Genomic DNA, 23,216 nt, shown 5'->3' on the forward strand with positions numbered 1-23,216 from the left:
TGTTGTTGTTAAGTATGATTTGAGATTATACTGGTATTGTATATTGATGTTGAGTATGATGTTTAAGCCAATGAGCTATTACTGAATGTGTATTGCAATTAGGGTGATTGATGTGTTAATTACTTGGCATTACATGTTGTTTTATAATGCTTATTATATTGATTGAGGAACTCACCCTTACAACTATTTTTCAGGTAACGAGAAATGAGTTGAGTAGAAGCAAATGCTTGGAGTCTAGTGTAGTCTCCCTAGTGGGTCATGCTCTGATAGATGTAACATCGGGCGGGAACACTTTGATTACTATTGTCGTTGTGGTTGAACTAAATTACATGTGATGTTACATGTTTTGCATGATTGAGTTGATCTCTATCCGCTGCGTAATTGTGCAAATACTTTATATTTAAATTAAATAAAAGAGCATGATTGTTATATTGTTTAAATGGTGTGGAATGTTTGTGTGACACCCTTGGTGCACTATTACTCTGATTATATGTTTATTATTTTAATTAATTTTTGGGGTATTTTAGAAGGGTGTTACACATCGCATCATCATAGATGAAGCTATGTCTATTAATGTGTTTATCATGCGAAAATCATAGGTTCCAAAATTCTTATAATGTTTTAATGTTCTAGAATTTAAACATGATTTTGAAAACTGTAACTTACTTTTTCTTCTCAACGACTCGAAGTTGTTGTTCTTTTTTTCAGGGACTAAATTAAACCTTGCATGTTTTTAAAGAGTAAAGTGAAATTTAATTATGTTGATAATAATAATAACAACATAACTCATATGCAATATAAAATACTATTGATTAGTTATATTATATAATATAGACTTGCATAGTTACATGTGTAGTATCTTTTGCAAGTGCTCCCAATAAGTACCAGTGGTCTAGTGGTAGAATAGTACCCTGCCACGGTACAGACCCGGGTTCGATTCCCGGCTGGTGCACAAGTAGAGCTATGATGAACAAATTAGTGATGTTTGGTAACCTCACCAGTCATCCTTCGTTTGGATGAAGTGTAAACTCCCTGAGCTCTATTTTAATTTTAAATTGTCATTTACCAGTCTCAAAAGCATAATATTATTTTCACCATAGTTTGAATTAAATTTTTCTTTTTTTGTTTGTTTTTGAATTAGTTTGTTTAAACCACGGCCATTTTAATTATTATGCATTGTATATAGGGTTTATGAACATTTAATTTAAGCATTACCCACTATCTACTATAGATTTAATTTTATACTTCGATGTGATGTTTTTTTTAAATTATATTATCTCGTATCAATGTTTTTATCTTATATGCCCCTCATCTCTTTGTCATTTTGTCTTGTCTATTAATGTTCAAACTGAACCTAAGTCTTATGCCGAGGCTATAAGTGTGACACTTCGAACAAAACCAAACAAGTCGAGTTGGGTGCCCTAGAGAGGACTGGAATATGAAAACTAGTTGACCTCCCTCCTCATGTAAAACCATTAGGATGCAAACGGACATAAAAAAGCAGGCATGACAGAGATGGTATATTGAACAATTTAAGGCCATATTGTGGCAAAAGTGTATAACATAATATAGGGACTAGATTTCTATGATACATACTCCCCTCCATCCAAAATGTCTATTAATGTTTTTATCTTATATGCCCCTCATCTTTTTGTCATTTTGTCTTGTCTATTAATGTTCAAACTGAACCTAAGTCTTATGCCGAGGCTATAAGTGTGACACTTCGAACAAAACCAAACAAGTCGAGTTGGGTGCCCTAGAGAGGACTGGAATATGAAAACTAGTTGACCTCCCTCCTCATGTAAAACCATTAGGATGCAAACGGACATGAAAAAGCAGGCATGACAGTGATGGTATATTGAACAATTTAAGGCCATATTGTGGCAAAAGTGTATAACATAATATAGGGACTAGATTTCTATGATACATACTCCCCTCCATCCAAAATGACCAGTGTGATTCTAGTAGTCACACTAACTCTCAAAGCACAATTGGAATATACATAAACTTGATGTAAAAAGTACATTCATAGATGGAAACCTTCAAGAAGTTGTTTATATGGAAATAACCCATGTGGCTATCTCGTCTAGACCTAACAAAGTGAGAGAGCTTATTAAATCCATATATGGCCTTAAAGAGGCGTGTAGGAAAACATATGAGAAGCTAACCACGTTCCAACACAATATCACCAAGCCGCGTCTGAATCTCGCCTTAGTCATTCACATTATTGATAGTATATTGGTATGATGCGATACAAGCCGATAATTCACTTTCTAAATTTAGCACCCTCAAAGTAGTTCTCCATGAATCCTTCAAGATCAAAAAAATAGGTCAACTTAAATACTTTCTTGGCTTTGAATTCTCCCGTTCTATCAAAGGAATTTAGATTTGTCAAATAATATACTTGCATGATCTCATTTGTGACAACTTCTTTCTAGGCTCCAAACCTGTATCAACACCATCTGATAACTCTCTAAAATTTCTGCGGGACTGTGAGGCTCTATTGCCAGACATTTGTACAAATTAAAGAAACATAGACGCATTATTGTAGAATACCAAAACAAAACCTATCATCCCATACATCGTTCAATAACCCATCAAGTTTCTTTACAAGACTGGTCTCATTCACTTCCATGTTGCAACTCGAGTAATCAAGTATCTCAAACAATGCCCAAGCAATTGTCTGTTTTTACCTAGAAAGTCACCGCTACAACCCATTGATTTCACAACCGTAGAATGGGATCGATACATTTATTCTATAATATTAAGTTTTGGACAATTCTTCTTCCATTGTAGAGATCTAATATCTTTGAGAACAAATAAACATCTTACAGTATACATATCATATTATGAGGCAGAATATAGAGCACATTCACTTCAACTATCCAAGTGAAAGAGTGAAAGTTAATTTACAATAAAGTTTCTCATTCTAATTACCTTAAAGAACGAGTCGTGACAAGGAATGAAAGGGAAAAAGATAGATAGAGACGCAAAAGTATATTTCTACGATCCATCGCATCATCATAGATGAAGCTATGTCTATTAATGTGTTTATCATGCGAAAATCATAGGTTCCAAAATTCTTATAATGTTTTAATGTTCTAGAATTTAAACATGATTTTGAAAACTGTAACTTACTTTTTCTTCTCAACGACTCGAAGTTGTTGTTCTTTTTTTCAGGGACTAAATTAAACCTTGCATGTTTTTAAAGAGTAAAGTGAAATTTAATTATGTTGATAATAATAATAACAACATAACTCATATGCAATATAAAATACTATTGATTAGTTATATTATATAATATAGACTTGCATAGTTACATGTGTAGTATCTTTTGCAAGTGCTCCCAATAAGCACCAGTGGTCTACTGGTAGAATAGTACCCTGCCACTGTACAGACCCGGGTTCGATTCCCGGCTGGTGCAAAAGTAGAGCTATGATGAACAAATTAGTGATGTTTGGTAACCTCACCAGTCATCCTTCGTTTGGATGAAGTGTAAACTCCCTGAGCTCTATTTTAATTTTAAATTGTCATTTACCAGTCTCAAAAGCATAATATTATTTTCACCATAGTTTGAATTAAATTTTTCTTTTTTTGTTTGTTTTTGAATTAGTTTGTTTAAACCACGGCCATTTTAATTATTATGCATTGTATATAGGGTTTATGAACATTTAATTTAAGCATTACCCACTATCTACTATAGATTTAATTTTATACTTCGATGTGATGTTTTTTTTAAATTATATTATCTCGTATCAATGTTTTTATCTTATATGCCCCTCATCTCTTTGTCATTTTGTCTTGTCTATTAATGTTCAAACTGAACCTAAGTCTTATGCCGAGGCTATAAGTGTGACACTTCGAACAAAACCAAACAAGTCGAGTTGGGTGCCCTAGAGAGGACTGGAATATGAAAACTAGTTGACCTCCCTCCTCATGTAAAACCATTAGGATGCAAACGGACATAAAAAAGCAGGCATGACAGAGATGGTATATTGAACAATTTAAGGCCATATTGTGGCAAAAGTGTATAACATAATATAGGGACTAGATTTCTATGATACATACTCCCCTCCATGCAAAATGTCTATTAATGTTTTTATCTTATATGCCCCTCATCTTTTTGTCATTTTGTCTTGTCTATTAATGTTCAAACTGAACCTAAGTCTTATGCCGAGGCTATAAGTGTGACACTTCGAACAAAACCAAACAAGTCGAGTTGGGTGCCCTAGAGAGGACTGGAATATGAAAACTAGTTGACCTCCCTCCTCATGTAAAACCATTAGGATGCAAACGGACATGAAAAAGCAGGCATGACAGTGATGGTATATTGAACAATTTAAGGCCATATTGTGGCAAAAGTGTATAACATAATATAGGGACTAGATTTCTATGATACATACTCCTCTCCATCCAAAATGACCAGTGTGATTCTAGTAGTCACACTAACTCTCAAAGCACAATTGGAATATACATAAACTTGATGTAAAAAGTACATTCATAGATGGAAACCTTCAAGAAGTTGTTTATATGGAAATAACCCATGTGGCTATCTCGTCTAGACCTAACAAAGTGAGAGAGCTTATTAAATCCATATATGGCCTTAAAGAGGCGTGTAGGAAAACATATGAGAAGCTAACCACGTTCCAACACAATATCACCAAGCCGCGTCTGAATCTCGCCTTAGTCATTCACATTATTGATAGTATATTGGTATGATGCGATACAAGCCGATAATTCACTTTCTAAATTTAGCACCCTCAAAGTAGTTCTCCAGGAATCCTTCAAGATCAAAAAAATAGGTCAACTTAAATACTTTCTTGGCTTTGAATTCTCCCGTTCTATCAAAGGAATTTAGATTTGTCAAATAATATACTAGCATGATCTCATTTGTGACAACTTCTTTCTAGGCTCCAAACCTGTATCAACACCATCTGATAACTCTCTAAAATTTCTGCGGGACTGTGAGGCTCTATTGCCAGACATTTGTACAAATTAAAGAAACATAGACGCATTATTGTAGAATACCAAAACAAAACCTATCATCCCATACATCGTTCAATAACCCATCAAGTTTCTTTACAAGACTGGTCTCATTCACTTCCATGTTGCAACTCGAGTAATCAAGTATCTCAAACAATGCCCAAGCAATTGTTTGTTTTTACCTAGAAAGTCACCGCTACAACCCATTGATTTCACAACCGTAGAATGGGATCGATACATTTATTCTATAATATTAAGTTTTGGACAATTCTTCTTCCATTTTAGAGATCTAATATCTTTGAGAACAAATAAACATCTTACAGTATACATATCATATTATGAGGCAGAATATAGAGCACATTCACTTCAACTATCCAAGTGAAAGAGTGAAAGTTAATTTACAATAAAGTTTCTCATTCTAATTACCTTAAAGAACGAGTCGTGACAAGGAATGAAAGGGAAAAAGATAGATAGAGACGCAAAAGTATATTTCTACGATCCATCGCATCATCATAGATGAAGCTATGTCTATTAATGTGTTTATCATGCGAAAATCATAGGTTCCAAAATTCTTATAATGTTTTAATGTTCTAGAATTTAAACATGATTTTGAAAACTGTAACTTACTTTTTCTTCTCAACGACTCGAAGTTGTTGTTCTTTTTTTCAGGGACTAAATTAAACCTTGCATGTTTTGAAAGAGTAAAGTGAAATTTGATTATGTTGATAATAATAATAACAACATAACTCATATGCAATATAAAATACTATTGATTAGTTATATTATATAGTATAGACTTGCATAGTTACATGTGTAGTATCTTTTGCAAGTGCTCCCAATAAGCACCAGTGGTCTAGTGGTAGAATAGTACCCTGCCACGGTACAGACCCGGGTTCGATTCCTGGCTGGTGCACAAGTAGAGCTATGATGAACAAATTAGTGATGTTTGGTAACCTCACCAGTCATCCTTCGTTTGGATGAAGTGTAAACTCCCTGAGCTCTATTTTAATTTTAAATTGTCATTTACCAGTCTCAAAAGCATAATATTATTTTCACTATAGTTTGAATTAAATTTTTCTTTTTTTGTTTGTTTTTGAATTAGTTTGTTTAAACCACGACCACTTTAATTATTATGCATTGTATATAGGGTTTATGAACATTTAATTTAAGCATTACCCACTATCTACTATAGATTTAATTTTATACTTCGATGTGATGTTTTTTTAAATTATATTATCTCGTCTCAATGTTTTTATCTTATATGCCCCTCATCTCTTTGTCATTTTGTCTTGTCTATTAATGTTCAAACTGAACCTAAGTCTTATGCCGAGGCTATAAGTGTGACACTTCGAACAAAACCAAACAAGTCGAGTTGGGTGCCTTAGAGAGGACTGGAATATGAAAACTAGTTGACCTCCCTCCTCATGTAAAACCATTAGGATGCAAACGGACATAAAAAAGCAGGCATGACAGAGATGGTATATTGAACAATTTAAGGCCATATTGTGGCAAAAGTGTATAACATAATATAGGGACTAGATTTCTATGATACATACTCCCCTCCATCCAAAATGACCAGTGTGATTCTAGTAGTCACACTAACTCTCAAAGCACAATTGGAATATACATAAACTTGATGTAAAAAGTACATTCATAGATGGAAACCTTCAAGAAGTTGTTTATATGGAAATAACCCATGTGGCTATCTCGTCTAGACCTAACAAAGTGAGAGAGCTTATTAAATCCATATATGGCCTTAAAGAGGCGTGTAGGAAAACATATGAGAAGCTAACCACGTTCCAACACAATATCACCAAGCCGCGTTTGAATCTCGCCTTAGTCATTCACATTATTGATAGTATATTGGTATGATGCGATACAAGCCGATAATTCACTTTCTAAATTTAGCACCCTCAAAGTAGTTCTCCAGGAATCCTTCAAGATCAAAAAAATAGGTCAACTTAAATACTTTCTTGGCTTTGAATTCTCCCGTTCTATCAAAGGAATTTAGATTTGTCAAATAATATACTTGCATGATCTCATTTGTGACAACTTCTTTCTAGGCTCCAAACCTGTATCAACACCATCTGATAACTCTCTAAAATTTCTGCGGGACTGTGAGGCTCTATTGCCAGACATTTGTACAAATTAAAGAAACATAGACGCATTATTGTAGAATACCAAAACAAAACCTATCATCCCATACATCGTTCAATAACCCATCAAGTTTCTTTACAAGACTGGTCTCATTCACTTCCATGTTGCAACTCGAGTAATCAAGTATCTCAAACAATGCCCAAGCAATTGTCTGTTTTTACCTAGAAAGTCACCGCTACAACCCATTGATTTCACAACCGTAGAATGGGATCGATACATTTATTCTATAATATTAAGTTTTGGACAATTCTTCTTCCATTGTAGAGATCTAATATCTTTGAGAACAAATAAACATCTTACAGTATACATATCATATTATGAGGCAGAATATAGAGCACATTCACTTCAACTATCCAAGTGAAAGAGTGAAAGTTAATTTACAATAAAGTTTCTCATTCTAATTACCTTAAAGAACGAGTCGTGACAAGGAATGAAAGGGAAAAAGATAGATAGAGACGCAAAAGTATATTTCTACGATCCATCGCATCATCATAGATGAAGCTATGTCTATTAATGTGTTTATCATGCGAAAATCATAGGTTCCAAAATTCTTATAATGTTTTAATGTTCTAGAATTTAAACATGATTTTGAAAACTGTAACTTACTTTTTCTTCTCAACGACTCGAAGTTGTTGTTCTTTTTTTCAGGGACTAAATTAAACCTTGCATGTTTTGAAAGAGTAAAGTGAAATTTGATTATGTTGATAATAATAATAACAACATAACTCATATGCAATATAAAATACTATTGATTAGTTATATTATATAGTATAGACTTGCATAGTTACATGTGTAGTATCTTTTGCAAGTGCTCCCAATAAGCACCAGTGGTCTAGTGGTAGAATAGTACCCTGCCACGGTATAGACCCGGGTTCGATTCCTGGCTGGTGCACAAGTAGAGCTATGATGAACAAATTAGTGATGTTTGGTAACCTCACCAGTCATCCTTCGTTTGGATGAAGTGTAAACTCCCTGAGCTCTATTTTAATTTTAAATTGTCATTTACCAGTCTCAAAAGCATAATATTATTTTCACCATAGTTTGAATTAAATTTTTCTTTTTTGGTTTGTTTTTGAATTAGTTTGTTTAAACCACGACCACTTTAATTATTATGCATTGTATATAGGGTTTATGAACATTTAATTTAAGCATTACCCACTATCTACTATAGATTTAATTTTATACTTCGATGTGATGTTTTTTTAAATTATATTATCTCGTCTCAATGTTTTTATCTTATATGCCCCTCATCTCTTTGTCATTTTGTCTTGTCTATTAATGTTCAAACTGAACCTAAGTCTTATGCCGAGGCTATAAGTGTGACACTTCGAACAAAACCAAACAAGTCGAGTTGGGTGCCCTAGAGAGGACTGGAATATGAAAACTAGTTGACCTCCCTCCTCATGTAAAACCATTAGGATGCAAACGGACATAAAAAAGCAGGCATGACAGAGATGGTATATTGAACAATTTAAGGCCATATTGTGGCAAAAGTGTATAACATAATATAGGGACTAGATTTCTATGATACATACTCCCCTCCATCCAAAATGACCAGTGTGATTCTAGTAGTCACACTAACTCTCAAAGCACAATTGGAATATACATAAACTTGATGTAAAAAGTACATTCATAGATGGAAACCTTCAAGAAGTTGTTTATATGGAAATAACCCATGTGGCTATCTCGTCTAGACCTAACAAAGTGAGAGAGCTTATTAAATCCATATATGGCCTTAAAGAGGCGTGTAGGAAAACATATGAGAAGCTAACCACGTTCCAACACAATATCACCAAGCCGCGTCTGAATCTCGCCTTAGTCATTCACATTATTGATAGTATATTGGTATGATGCGATACAAGCCGATAATTCACTTTCTAAATTTAGCACCCTCAAAGTAGTTCTCCAGGAATCCTTCAAGATCAAAAAAATAGGTCAACTTAAATACTTTCTTGGCTTTGAATTCTCCCGTTCTATCAAAGGAATTTAGATTTGTCAAATAATATACTTGCATGATCTCATTTGTGACAACTTCTTTCTAGGCTCCAAACCTGTATCAACACCATCTGATAACTCTCTAAAATTTCTGCGGGACTGTGAGGCTCTATTGCCAGACATTTGTACAAATTAAAGAAACATAGACGCATTATTGTAGAATACCAAAACAAAACCTATCATCCCATACATCGTTCAATAACCCATCAAGTTTCTTTACAAGACTGGTCTCATTCACTTCCATGTTGCAACTCGAGTAATCAAGTATCTCAAACAATGCCCAAGCAATTGTCTGTTTTTACCTAGAAAGTCACCGCTACAACCCATTGATTTCACAACCGTAGAATGGGATCGATACATTTATTCTATAATATTAAGTTTTGGACAATTCTTCTTCCATTGTAGAGATCTAATATCTTTGAGAACAAATAAACATCTTACAGTATACATATCATATTATGAGGCAGAATATAGAGCACATTCACTTCAACTATCCAAGTGAAAGAGTGAAAGTTAATTTACAATAAAGTTTCTCATTCTAATTACCTTAAAGAACGAGTCGTGACAAGGAATGAAAGGGAAAAAGATAGATAGAGACACAAAAGTATATTTCTACGATCCATCGCATCATCATAGATGAAGCTATGTCTATTAATGTGTTTATCATGCGAAAATCATAGGTTCCAAAATTCTTATAATGTTTTAATGTTCTAGAATTTAAACATGATTTTGAAAACTGTAACTTACTTTTTCTTCTCAACGACTCGAAGTTGTTGTTCTTTTTTTCAGGGACTAAATTAAACCTTGCATGTTTTGAAAGAGTAAAGTGAAATTTGATTATGTTGATAATAATAATAACAACATAACTCATATGCAATATAAAATACTATTGATTAGGTATATTATATAGTATAGACTTGCATAGTTACATGTGTAGTATCTTTTGCAAGTGCTTCAATAAGCACCAGTGGTCTAGTGGTAGAATAGTACCCTGCCACGGTAAAGACCCGGGTTCGATTCCCGGCTGGTGCACAAGTAGAGCTATGATGAACAAATTAGTGATGTTTGGTAACCTCAACAGTCATCCTTTGTTTGGATGAAGTGTAAACTCCCTGAGCTCTATTTTAATTTTAAATTATCATTTACCAGTCTCAAAAGCATAATATTATTTTCACCATAGTTTGAATTAAATTTTTCTTTTTTTGTTTGTTTTTGAATTAGTTTGTTTAAACCACGGCCACTTTAATTAAAAGTCTTATGCCGAGGCTATAAGTGTGACACTTCGAACAAAACCAAACAAGTCGAGTTGGGTGCCCTAGAGAGGACTGGAATATGAAAACTAGTTGACCTCCCTCCTCATGTAAAACCATTAGGATGCAAAAGGACATAAAAAAGCAGACATGACAGAGATGGTATATTGAACAATTTAAGGCCATATTGTGGCAAAAGTGTATAACATAATATAGAGCTATGTTGAACAAATTAGTGATGTTTGGTAACCTCACCAGTCATCCTTCGTTTGGATGAAGTGTAAACTCCCTGAGCTCTATTTTAATTTTAAATAGTCATTTACCAGTCTCAAAAGCATAATATTATTTTCACCATAGTTTGAATTAAATTTTTCTTTTTTTGTTTGTTTTTGAATTAGTTTGTTTAAACCACGGCCACTTTAATTATTATGCATTGTATATAGGGTTTATGAACATTTAATTTAAGCATTACCCACTATCTACTATAGATTTAATTTTATACTTCGATGTGATGTTTTTTTAAATTATATTATCTCGTCTCAATGTTTTTATCTTATATGCCCCTCATCTCTTTGTCATTTTGTCTTGTCTAATAATGTTCAAACTGAACCTAAGTCTTATGCCGAGGCTATAAGTGTGACACTTCGAACAAAACCAAACAAGTCGAGTTGGGTGCCCTAGAGAGGACTGGAATATGAAAACTAGTTGACCTCCCTCCTCATGTAAAACCATTAGGATGCAAACAGACATAAAAAAGCAGGCATGACAGAGATGGTATATTGAACAATTTAAGGCCATATTGTGGCAAAAGTGTATAACATAATATAGGGACTAGATTTCTATGATACATACTCCCCTCCATCCAAAATGACCAGTGTGATTCTAGTAGTCACACTAACTCTCAAAGCACAATTGGAATATACATAAACTTGATGTAAAAAGTACATTCATAGATGGAAACCTTCAAGAAGTTGTTTATATGGAAATAACCCATGTGGCTATCTCGTCTAGACCTAACAAAGTGAGAGAGCTTATTAAATCCATATATGGCCTTAAAGAGGCGTGTAGGAAAACATATGAGAAGTTAACCACGTTCCAACACAATATCACCAAGCCGCGTCTGAATCTCGCCTTAGTCATTCACATTATTGATAGTATATTGGTATGATGCGATACAAGCCGATAATTCACTTTCTAAATTTAGCACCCTCAAAGTAGTTCTCCAGGAATCCTTCAAGATCAAAAAAATGGGTCAACTTAAATACTTTCTTGGCTTTGAATTCTATCGTTCTATCAAAGGAATTTAGATTTGTCAAATAATATACTTGCATGATCTCATTTGTGACAACTTCTTTCTAGGCTCCAAACCTGTATCAACACCATCTGATAACTCTCTAAAATTTCTGCGGGACTGTGAGGCTCTATTGCCAGACATTTGTACAAATTAAAGAAACATAGACGCATTATTGTAGAATACCAAAACAAAACCTATCATCCCATACATCGTTCAATAACCCATCAAGTTTCTTTACAAGACTGGTCTCATTCACTTCCATGTTGCAACTCGAGTAATCAAGTATCTCAAACAATGCCCAAGCAATTGTCTGTTTTTACCTAGAAAGTCACCGCTACAACCCATTGGTTTCACAACCGTAGAATGGGATCGATACATTTATTCTATAATATTAAGTTTTGGACAATTCTTCTTCCATTGTAGAGATCTAATATCTTTGAGAACAAATAAACATCTTACAGTATACATATCATATTATGAGGCAGAATATAGAGCACATTCACTTCAACTATCCAAGTGAAAGAGTGAAAGTTAATTTACAATAAAGTTTCTCATTCTAATTACCTTAAAGAACGAGTCGTGACAAGGAATGAAAGGGAAAAAGATAGATAGAGACGCAAAAGTATATTTCTACGATCCATCGCATCATCATAGATGAAGCTATGTCTATTAATGTGTTTATCATGCGAAAATCATAGGTTCCAAAATTCTTATAATGTTTTAATGTTCTAGAATTTAAACATGATTTTGAAAACTGTAACTTACTTTTTCTTCTCAACGACTCGAAGTTGTTGTTCTTTTTTTCAGGGACTAAATTAAACCTTGCATGTTTTGAAAGAGTAAAGTGAAATTTGATTATGTTGATAATAATAATAACAACATAACTCATATGCAATATAAAATACTATTGATTAGTTATATTATATAGTATAGACTTGCATAGTTACATGTGTAGTATCTTTTGCAAGTGCTCCCAATAAGCACCAGTGGTCTAGTGGTAGAATAGTACCCTGCCACGGTACAGACCCGGGTTCGATTCCCGGCTGGTGCACAAGTAGAGCTATGATGAACAAATTAGTGATGTTTGGTAACCTCAACAGTCATCCTTCGTTTGGATGAAGTGTAAATTCCTGAGCTCCGAACAAAACCAAACAAGTCGAGTTGGGTGCCCTAGAGAGGACTGGAATATGAAAACTAGTTGACCTCCCTCCTCATGTAAAACCATTAGGATGCAAACGGACATAAAAAAGCAGGCATGACAGAGATGGTATATTGAACAATTTAAGGCCATATTGTGGCAAAAGTGTATAACATAATATAGGGACTAGATTTCTATGATACATACTCCCCTCCATCCAAAATGACCAGTGTGATTCTAGTAGTCACACTAACTCTCAAAGCACAATTGGAATATACATAAACTTGATATAAAAAGTACATTCATAGATGGAAACCTTCAAGAAGTTGTTTATATGGAAATAACCCATGTGGCTATCTCGTCTAGACCTAACAAAGTGAGAGAGCTTATTAAATCCATATATGGCCTTAAAGAGGCGTGTAGGAAAACATATGAGAAGCTAACCACGTTCCAACACAATATCACCAAGCCGCGTCTGAATCTCGCCTTAGTCATTCACATTATTGATAGTATATTGGTATGATGCGATACAAGCCGATAATTCACTTTCTAAATTTAGCACCCTCAAAGTAGTTCTCCAGGAATCCTTCAAGATCAAAAAAATAGGTCAACTTAAATACTTTCTTGGCTTTGAATTCTCCCGTTCTATCAAAGGAATTTAGATTTGTCAAATAATATACTTGCATGATCTCATTTGTGACAACTTCTTTTTAGGCTCCAAACCTGTATCAACACCATCTGATAACTCTCTAAAATTTCTGAGGGACTGTGAGGCTCTATTGCCAGACATTTGTACAAATTAAAGAAACATAGACGCATTATTGTAGAATACCAAAACAAAACCTATCATCCCATACATCGTTCAATAACCCATCAAGTTTCTTTACAAGACTGGTCTCATTCGCTTCCATGTTGCAACTCGAGTAATCAAGTATCTCAAACAATGCCCAAGCAATTGTCTGTTTTTACCTAGAAAGTCACCGCTACAACCCATTGGTTTCACAACCGTAGAATGGGATCGATACATTTATTCTATAATATTAAGTTTTGGACAATTCTTCTTCCATTGTAGAGATCTAATATCTTTGAGAACAAATAAACATCTTACAGTATACATATCATATTATGAGGCAGAATATAGAGCACATTCACTTCAACTATCCAAGTGAAAGAGTGAAAGTTAATTTACAACAAAGTTTCTCATTCTAATTACCTTAAAGAACGAGCCGTGACAAGGAATGAAAGGGAAAAAGATAGATAGAGACGCAAAAGTATATTTCTACGATCCATCGCATCATCATAGATGAAGCTATGTCTATTAATGTGTTTATCATGCGAAAATCATAGGTTCCAAAATTCTTATAATGTTTTAATGTTCTAGAACTTAAACATGATTTTGAAAACTGTAACTTACTTTTTCTTCTCAACGACTCGAAGTTGTTGTTCTTTTTTTCAGGGACTAAATTAAACCTTGCATGTTTTGAAAGAGTAAAGTGAAATTTGATTAAGTTGATAATAATAATAACAACATAACTCATATGCAATATAAAATACTATTGATTAGTTATATTATATAGTATAGACTTGCATAGTTACATGTGTAGTATCTTTTGCAAGTGCTCCCAATAAGCACCAGTGGTCTAGTGGTAGAATAGTACCCTGCCACGGTACAGACCCGGGTTCGATTCCCGGCTGGTGCACAAGTAGAGCTATGATGAACAAATTAGTGATATTTGGTAACCTCACCAGTCATCCTTCGTTTGGATGAAGTGTAAACTCCCTGAGCTCTATTTTAATTTTAAATTGTCATTTACCAGTCTCAAAAGCATAATATTATTTTCACCATAGTTTGAATTAAATTTTTCTTTTTTTGTTTGTTTTTGAATTATCTTGTTTAAACCACGACCATTTTAATTATTATGCATTGTATATAGTGTTTATGAACATTTAATTTAAGCATTACCCACTATCTACTATAGATTTAATTTTATACTTTGATGTGATGTTTTTTTAAATTATATTATTTCGTCTCAATGTTTTTATCTTATATGCCCCTCATCTCTTTGTCATTTTGTCTTGTCTATTAATGTTCAAACTGAACCTAAGTCTTATGCCGAGGCTATAAGTGTGACACTTCGAACAAAACCAAACAAGTCGAGTTGGGTGCCCTAGAGAGGACTGAAATATGAAAACTAGTTGACCTCCCTCCTCATGTAAAACCATTAGGATGCAAACGGACATAAAAAAGCAGGCATGACAGAGATGGTATATTGAACAATTTAAGGCCATATTGTGGCAAAAGTGTATAACATAATATAGGGACTAGATTTCTATGATACATACTCCCCTCCATCCAAAATGACCAGTGTGATTCTAGTAGTCACACTAACTCTCAAAGCACAATTGGAATATACATAAACTTGATGTAAAAAGTACATTCATAGATGGAAACCTTCAAGAAGTTGTTTATATGGAAATAACCCATGTGGCTATCTCGTCTAGACCTAACAAAGTGAGAGAGCTTATTAAATCCATATATGGCCTTAAAGAGGCGTGTAGGAAAACATATGAGAAGTTAACCACGTTCCAACACAATATCACCAAGCCGCGTCTGAATCTCGCCTTAGTCATTCACATTATTGATAGTATATTGGTATGATGCGATACAAGCCGATAATTCACTTTCTAAATTTAGCACCCTCAAAGTAGTTCTCCAGGAATCCTTCAAGATCAAAAAAATGGGTCAACTTAAATACTTTCTTGGCTTTGAATTCTATCGTTCTATCAAAGGAATTTAGATTTGTCAAATAATATACTTGCATGATCTCATTTGTGACAACTTCTTTCTAGGCTCCAAACCTGTATCAACACCATCTGATAACTCTCTAAAATTTCTGCGGGACTGTGAGGCTCTATTGCCAGACATTTGTACAAATTAAAGAAACATAGACGCATTATTGTAGAATACCAAAACAAAACCTATCATCCCATACATCGTTCAATAACCCATCAAGTTTCTTTACAAGACTGGTCTCATTCACTTCCATGTTGCAACTCGAGTAATCAAGTATCTCAAACAATGCCCAAGCAATTGTCTGTTTTTACCTAGAAAGTCACCGCTACAACCCATTGGTTTCACAACCGTAGAATGGGATCGATACATTTATTCTATAATATTAAGTTTTGGACAATTCTTCTTCCATTGTAGAGATCTAATATCTTTGAGAACAAATAAACATCTTACAGTATACATATCATATTATGAGGCAGAATATAGAGCACATTCACTTCAACTATCCAAGTGAAAGAGTGAAAGTTAATTTACAATAAAGTTTCTCATTCTAATTACCTTAAAGAACGAGTCGTGACAAGGAATGAAAGGGAAAAAGATAGATAGAGACGCAAAAGTATATTTCTACGATCCATCGCATCATCATAGATGAAGCTATGTCTATTAATGTGTTTATCATGCGAAAATCATAGGTTCCAAAATTCTTATAATGTTTTAATGTTCTAGAATTTAAACATGATTTTGAAAACTGTAACTTACTTTTTCTTCTCAACGACTCGAAGTTGTTGTTCTTTTTTTCAGGGACTAAATTAAACCTTGCATGTTTTGAAAGAGTAAAGTGAAATTTGATTATGTTGATAATAATAATAACAACATAACTCATATGCAATATAAAATACTATTGATTAGTTATATTATATAGTATAGACTTGCATAGTTACATGTGTAGTATCTTTTGCAAGTGCTCCCAATAAGCACCAGTGGTCTAGTGGTAGAATAGTACCCTGCCACGGTACAGACCCGGGTTCGATTCCCGGCTGGTGCACAAGTAGAGCTATGATGAACAAATTAGTGATGTTTGGTAACCTCAACAGTCATCCTTCGTTTGGATGAAGTGTAAATTCCTGAGCTCCGAACAAAACCAAACAAGTCGAGTTGGGTGCCCTAGAGAGGACTGGAATATGAAAACTAGTTGACCTCCCTCCTCATGTAAAACCATTAGGATGCAAACGGACATAAAAAAGCAGGCATGACAGAGATGGTATATTGAACAATTTAAGGCCATATTGTGGCAAAAGTGTATAACATAATATAGGGACTAGATTTCTATGATACATACTCCCCTCCATCCAAAATGACCAGTGTGATTCTAGTAGTCACACTAACTCTCAAAGCACAATTGGAATATACATAAACTTGATATAAAAAGTACATTCATAGATGGAAACCTTCAAGAAGTTGTTTATATGGAAATAACCCATGTGGCTATCTCGTCTAGACCTAACAAAGTGAGAGAGCTTATTAAATCCATATATGGCCTTAAAGAGGCGTGTAGGAAAACATATGAGAAGCTAACCACGTTCCAACACAATATCACCAAGCCGCGTCTGAATCTCGCCTTAGTCATTCACATTATTGATAGTATATTGGTATGATGCGATACAAGCCGATAATTCACTTTCTAAATTTAGCACCCTCAAAGTAGTTCTCCAGGAATCCTTCAAGATCAAAAAAATAGGTCAACTTAAATACTTTCTTGGCTTTGAATTCTCCCGTTCTATCAAAGGAATTTAGATTTGTCAAATAATATACTTGCATGATCTCATTTGTGACAACTTCTTTTTAGGCTCCAAACCTGTATCAACACCATCTGATAACTCTCTAAAATTTCTGAGGGACTGTGAGGCTCTATTGCCAGACATTTGTACAAATTAAAGAAACATAGACGCATTATTGTAGAATACCAAAACAAAACCTATCATCCCATACATCGTTCAATAACCCATCAAGTTTCTTTACAAGACTGGTCTCATTCGCTTCCATGTTGCAACTCGAGTAATCAAGTATCTCAAACAATGCCCAAGCAATTGTCTGTTTTTACCTAGAAAGTCACCGCTACAACCCATTGGTTTCACAACCGTAGAATGGGATCGATACATTTATTCTATAATATTAAGTTTTGGACAATTCTTCTTCCATTGTAGAGATCTAATATCTTTGAGAACAAATAAACATCTTACAGTATACATATCATATTATGAGGCAGAATATAGAGCACATTCACTTCAACTATCCAAGTGAAAGAGTGAAAGTTAATTTACAACAAAGTTTCTCATTCTAATTACCTTAAAGAACGAGCCGTGACAAGGAATGAAAGGGAAAAAGATAGATAGAGACGCAAAAGTATATTTCTACGATCCATCGCATCATCATAGATGAAGCTATGTCTATTAATGTGTTTATCATGCGAAAATCATAGGTTCCAAAATTCTTATAATGTTTTAATGTTCTAGAACTTAAACATGATTTTGAAAACTGTAACTTACTTTTTCTTCTCAACGACTCGAAGTTGTTGTTCTTTTTTTCAGGGACTAAATTAAACCTTGCATGTTTTGAAAGAGTAAAGTGAAATTTGATTAAGTTGATAATAATAATAACAACATAACTCATATGCAATATAAAATACTATTGATTAGTTATATTATATAGTATAGACTTGCATAGTTACATGTGTAGTATCTTTTGCAAGTGCTCCCAATAAGCACCAGTGGTCTAGTGGTAGAATAGTACCCTGCCACGGTACAGACCCGGGTTCGATTCCCGGCTGGTGCACAAGTAGAGCTATGATGAACAAATTAGTGATATTTGGTAACCTCACCAGTCATCCTTCGTTTGGATGAAGTGTAAACTCCCTGAGCTCTATTTTAATTTTAAATTGTCATTTACCAGTCTCAAAAGCATAATATTATTTTCACCATAGTTTGAATTAAATTTTTCTTTTTTTGTTTGTTTTTGAATTATCTTGTTTAAACCACGACCATTTTAATTATTATGCATTGTATATAGTGTTTATGAACATTTAATTTAAGCATTACCCACTATCTACTATAGATTTAATTTTATACTTTGATGTGATGTTTTTTTAAATTATATTATTTCGTCTCAATGTTTTTATCTTATATGCCCCTCATCTCTTTGTCATTTTGTCTTGTCTATTAATGTTCAAACTGAACCTAAGTCTTATGCCGAGGCTATAAGTGTGACACTTCGAACAAAACCAAACAAGTCGAGTTGGGTGCCCTAGAGAGGACTGAAATATGAAAACTAGTTGACCTCCCTCCTCATGTAAAACCATTAGGATGCAAACGGACATAAAAAAGCAGGCATGACAGAGATGGTATATTGAACAATTTAAGGCCATATTGTGGCAAAAGTGTATAACATAATATAGGGACTAGATTTCTATGATACATACTCCCCTCCATCCAAAATGACCAGTGTGATTCTAGTAGTCACACTAACTCTCAAAGCACAATTGGAATATACATAAACTTGATGTAAAAAGTACATTCATAGATGGAAACCTTCAAGAAGTTGTTTATATGGAAATAACCCATGTGGCTATCTCGTCTAGACCTAACAAAGTGAGAGAGCTTATTAAATCCATATATGGCCTTAAAGAGGCGTGTAGGAAAACATATGAGAAGCTAACCACGTTCCAACACAATATCACCAAGCCGCGTATGAATCTCGCCTTAGTCATTCACATTATTGATAGTATATTGGTATGATGCGATACAAGCCGATAATTCACTTTCTAAATTTAGCACCCTCAAAGTAGTTCTCCAGGAATCCTTCAAGATCAAAAAATTAGGTCAACTTAAATACTTTCTTGGCTTTGAATTCTCCCGTTCTATCAAAGGAATTTAGATTTTTCAAATAATATACTTGCATGATCTCATTTGTGACAACTTCTTTCTAGGCTCCAAACCTGTATCAACACCATCTGATAACTCTCTAAAATTTCTGCGGGACTGTGAGGCTCTATTGCCAGACATTTGTACAAATTAAAGAAACATAGACGCATTATTGTAGAATACCAAAACAAAACCTATCATTCCATACATCGTTCAATAACCCATCAAGTTTCTTTACAAGACTGGTCTCATTCACTTCCATGTTGCAACTCGAGTAATCAAGTATCTCAAACAATGCCCAAGCAAATGTCTGTTTTTACCTAGAAAGTCACCGCTACAACCCATTGATTTCACAACCGTAGAATGGGATCGATACATTTATTCTATAATATTAAGTTTTGGACAATTTTTCTTCCATTCTAGAGATCTAATATCTTTGAGAACAAATAAACATCTTACAGTATACATGTCATACGGTGAACTGACTTTTTGTGTTTTTTTTAATCGCAATGTCGCGGTTAGCAAGAGTCGCCACCGACTTTTCTTTTATCCAATAAGGAAAGGTGGAAAAGAACAGGAAAGACCTTAATTTAGATTCTTAGGTTCGGGAGGTACATTATACAAAGGGAAGGTATTAGCACCCTTTGTATCCATGGTTATCCATGGGCTCTTAATTGCTCAATCATTTATGTTTTTCTAGTTTGAAAAAGTGGTTGAGAAATGTGTAGGAAATGTTTTGAAAAGGAGAATTTAACTTTGTAATGATTCTCGAATGAATGTATACAAAGTGGTTATCTCGTTTAGTTTTGAAAATAGTTTAGAAAAATATAACTCGGCAATGATTCTAGCGCGAATGTATGCCAAGTGGTGATTTTCTAATGGAGGTTTTGAAAAGTGTAAGGTGTGAAAAGTAGTTTTAAATTGTGAATAAGCAATTAAGAGTTATACCTATCCGAGGTCTTTCCGGGCATTTCCTATCCTTATGAGGGTAAAACTGTCCTTACTATTGAGAAGTAAGCAGTTTTATCCTTTGGATGTAGAAGGGTCATCGAAGGGTCATCGATTGGTCATCGATTGGTCATTGAAGGCAACAGTTGTGAGGATACCTTAGCATTCGAAGGGACGATCATCATTTAACCGTAGGCTACACCGAAGGGTCATCGAGGGACAAAGGCAACATTCGAGGGACTATGATGATTTAACCGAAGGGTCTTTGCTAAGTGTATCCCCATATTCGCGGGACATGACCATAATACCGTAATCGTAGGGTAACAAAAGAGAGGTCCAAGATCGCATATTAAAAGGCAAAGTTTTACAATTAATTAGATAGCCGTAGTCGATTAAGTAATTAGGTCCATATTAAAATCAATACATTAAGATCAATTAAGCCATTAGGGTGGATCTTCACCATGAAATTAATACATTAAAATCAATTGAGTAATTCAGGGTGAATCTCCATAAGGGTCTCCCACACATAAAGTGGGATACCTAGTCGGCCGTTTCCTCGGGAATATGTAAACCTTTGCACAATTCAACACACGGGTTAGAGCATCAAAGTAAAGTACAATTGAAAATTGCACTACAACACAACAGTCATAATCTCAGGCCAAATGATGCAAAATTATAATAAATCTTGGTTAGATAGACATAAGGCATAATAGAAAAGAAACAAACCAGCCACTGTCCCGTTCGCCTCTGCTTCGCCTGGCGAAGGCTCGGCGAATGCTCGCTACAGGCTCGCTTAGCGATATGCTAGCGAGCGGCCACGGGTTTGGAGTTTGACAGCAGCATGACCTCCGGAAACCTGAACTTGTATGGCACTTGATTACAGGAATAGCATGGACAAACATTCATGATATTCAAGCATATTTAAATTCGCATGTGAAATCAAATTACATATTCGAAACTTCAATCATGATGCTTTATGTATATAGAGATTACCGATTAAAAGCATAAAACAATAGTGATGCACAAACCTGCTTGCAACTAAGCTGCTATGTTGAAGAGACTGATCGCTTTTGGTATCGGATGGAGTTGGGCGGCGGTAGCTTCGGAGCGGAGGAGAGGCCTTCAGGGTTTCTTCACTCGGAACTCTCTAAAGTAGCCTCCAGGGTTTCTGTGCCAGGGTTTCCGTCCGTCTTCGTCTCCATCTTCGTCCTCCCTATTTCTGACTGAAGCTTGGCTATTTATAATGCTCTTGTTGTGACCTAATGGGCTCAGAGTGAAGCCCGAAAATTTTGATGTTCGCAAGCTTCGCTAGGCGAGCGTGTAGCGAAGGTTCGCTAGGCGAAGGAATTGCTCGCCTAGCGAGCAGGCCGGTTTGGGCCATTTTCTGGATTGGGCCTGTTGTGAGGTGGGCTTTTGTTCCTTTAAGGTCAGTGTCTTGCAGAACAAGTCGGAGTGCTTCGAGAAATGTTTTGCAAGATTAATGGGCAAATTTTGGGGTATGACAGCTGCCCCTGTTCAATATTCTTGAACCGAGAGAGTTAGGATCGCATGTATGCCATTCGTGGTTTGGAGGTGGAAGATTATTGAACACTAGAATGCCCAAAAAATTTGCGCTTGTCAATCAGGAGCTAGTCTTGATGGAGATGGGCTTAAAGATGCCATCCAGGGAATTTAATGATGAGAGCTTCAGAGTGCGTCGTACATTAGACGATATCTGAAGACATGGATGTCGTACCGGGTCATACGCTAGCCCGTATAGTGAGTTATCCATTATGCTGTCGACTTCGTTGGGGAGTCAGAGTGTGTTATACGCTGCTGGGGATAAGGGATCAGAATGGATCATACGCTAGACCGCATCTGAATACCAGAGTGAGTTGTTCATTGGGCGGATGACTTCGCTGAGGATGAAAAATCAGAATGGATCGTACGCTAGATCGTCTCTGAGTTGCAGAACGAAACCTCCATTAAGCGGGTGATTTTACTGGGGATAGAAGATCAGACCGGATCGTATGCTAGATCGTATCTGAGTTGAAGATCCAAATGGGTCTTATGCTAGACCGTATTGGAGTTGCAGGATGAGTCGTCCGTTAGGCTGTGTCTGATGATGAAAGGGGGCAGTCGTACGCTAGACTACACTTCAGAAATGTACCGTACACTAGGTAGCATCTGAGGAGATGAAGGTCTAACTGGGTCGTACATTAAACCGTATCTGAGCAGAATGAGCCGTCCATTAGGCTGAATCTGACGATGAAAGGGCTAGTCGTATGCTAGACTACACTTCAGAAATGTACCGTACACTAGGTAGCATCTGAGTGGATGAAGGTCTAACTGGGTCGTACATTAAACCGTATCTGAGCAAAATGAGCCGTCCATTAGGCTGAATCTGATTATAAAAGGGGGTAGTCATATGCTAGACTACACTTCAGAAATGTACCGTACACTAGGTAGCATCTGAGGAGATGAAGGTCTAACTGGATCGTACATTAGACCGTATTTGAGTTATTGAAGGTCAGAATGGATCGTACGCTAGATCGTATCTGAGTTGAAGGAGTCATGTGTTGAGCTGAATCAGAATGAACCGTACGTTAGGCTATATCTGATAATATTTGTTGTATGTTGTATTTGCAATGAATATCTGAGGTGGGCTTATAGATGCCATCGTTATGAGGATGTCAGAATGAATGTTGACATGGAGTATATCTGAAGGATGTAGTTAAATCTTGAATGTAATTGATAAAGATGT

At 35.2% G+C, this 23,216-nt stretch overlaps 8 non-coding genes across 8 annotated transcripts; all 8 read left to right on the forward strand.

Annotated features, from left to right (window-relative positions):
- Positions 1-881: 881 nt before the first annotated feature.
- On the forward strand, positions 882-952 carry TRNAG-GCC (transfer RNA glycine (anticodon GCC)). Its single transcript has one exon. It is a non-coding gene; the product is annotated as a tRNA-Gly (tRNA).
- A 4,873-nt stretch (positions 953-5,825) lies between these two features.
- Positions 5,826-5,896, forward strand: TRNAG-GCC (transfer RNA glycine (anticodon GCC)). Its single transcript has one exon. It is a non-coding gene; the product is annotated as a tRNA-Gly (tRNA).
- Positions 5,897-7,961: 2,065 nt separating this feature from the next.
- On the forward strand, positions 7,962-8,032 carry TRNAG-GCC (transfer RNA glycine (anticodon GCC)). The gene has a single exon. It is a non-coding gene; the product is annotated as a tRNA-Gly (tRNA).
- A 2,064-nt stretch (positions 8,033-10,096) lies between these two features.
- TRNAG-GCC (transfer RNA glycine (anticodon GCC)) lies at positions 10,097-10,167 on the forward strand. Its single transcript has one exon. It is a non-coding gene; the product is annotated as a tRNA-Gly (tRNA).
- A 2,492-nt stretch (positions 10,168-12,659) lies between these two features.
- On the forward strand, positions 12,660-12,730 carry TRNAG-GCC (transfer RNA glycine (anticodon GCC)). The gene has a single exon. It is a non-coding gene; the product is annotated as a tRNA-Gly (tRNA).
- A 1,716-nt stretch (positions 12,731-14,446) lies between these two features.
- On the forward strand, positions 14,447-14,517 carry TRNAG-GCC (transfer RNA glycine (anticodon GCC)). The gene has a single exon. It is a non-coding gene; the product is annotated as a tRNA-Gly (tRNA).
- Positions 14,518-16,582: 2,065 nt separating this feature from the next.
- On the forward strand, positions 16,583-16,653 carry TRNAG-GCC (transfer RNA glycine (anticodon GCC)). The gene has a single exon. It is a non-coding gene; the product is annotated as a tRNA-Gly (tRNA).
- A 1,716-nt stretch (positions 16,654-18,369) lies between these two features.
- TRNAG-GCC (transfer RNA glycine (anticodon GCC)) lies at positions 18,370-18,440 on the forward strand. The gene has a single exon. It is a non-coding gene; the product is annotated as a tRNA-Gly (tRNA).
- Positions 18,441-23,216: the final 4,776 nt, after the last annotated feature.

This window comes from Lathyrus oleraceus, unplaced genomic scaffold (genome assembly GCF_024323335.1).
Source record: "Lathyrus oleraceus cultivar Zhongwan6 unplaced genomic scaffold, CAAS_Psat_ZW6_1.0 chrUn0038, whole genome shotgun sequence".
Classification (NCBI taxonomy): Eukaryota; Viridiplantae; Streptophyta; class Magnoliopsida; order Fabales; family Fabaceae; genus Lathyrus; species Lathyrus oleraceus.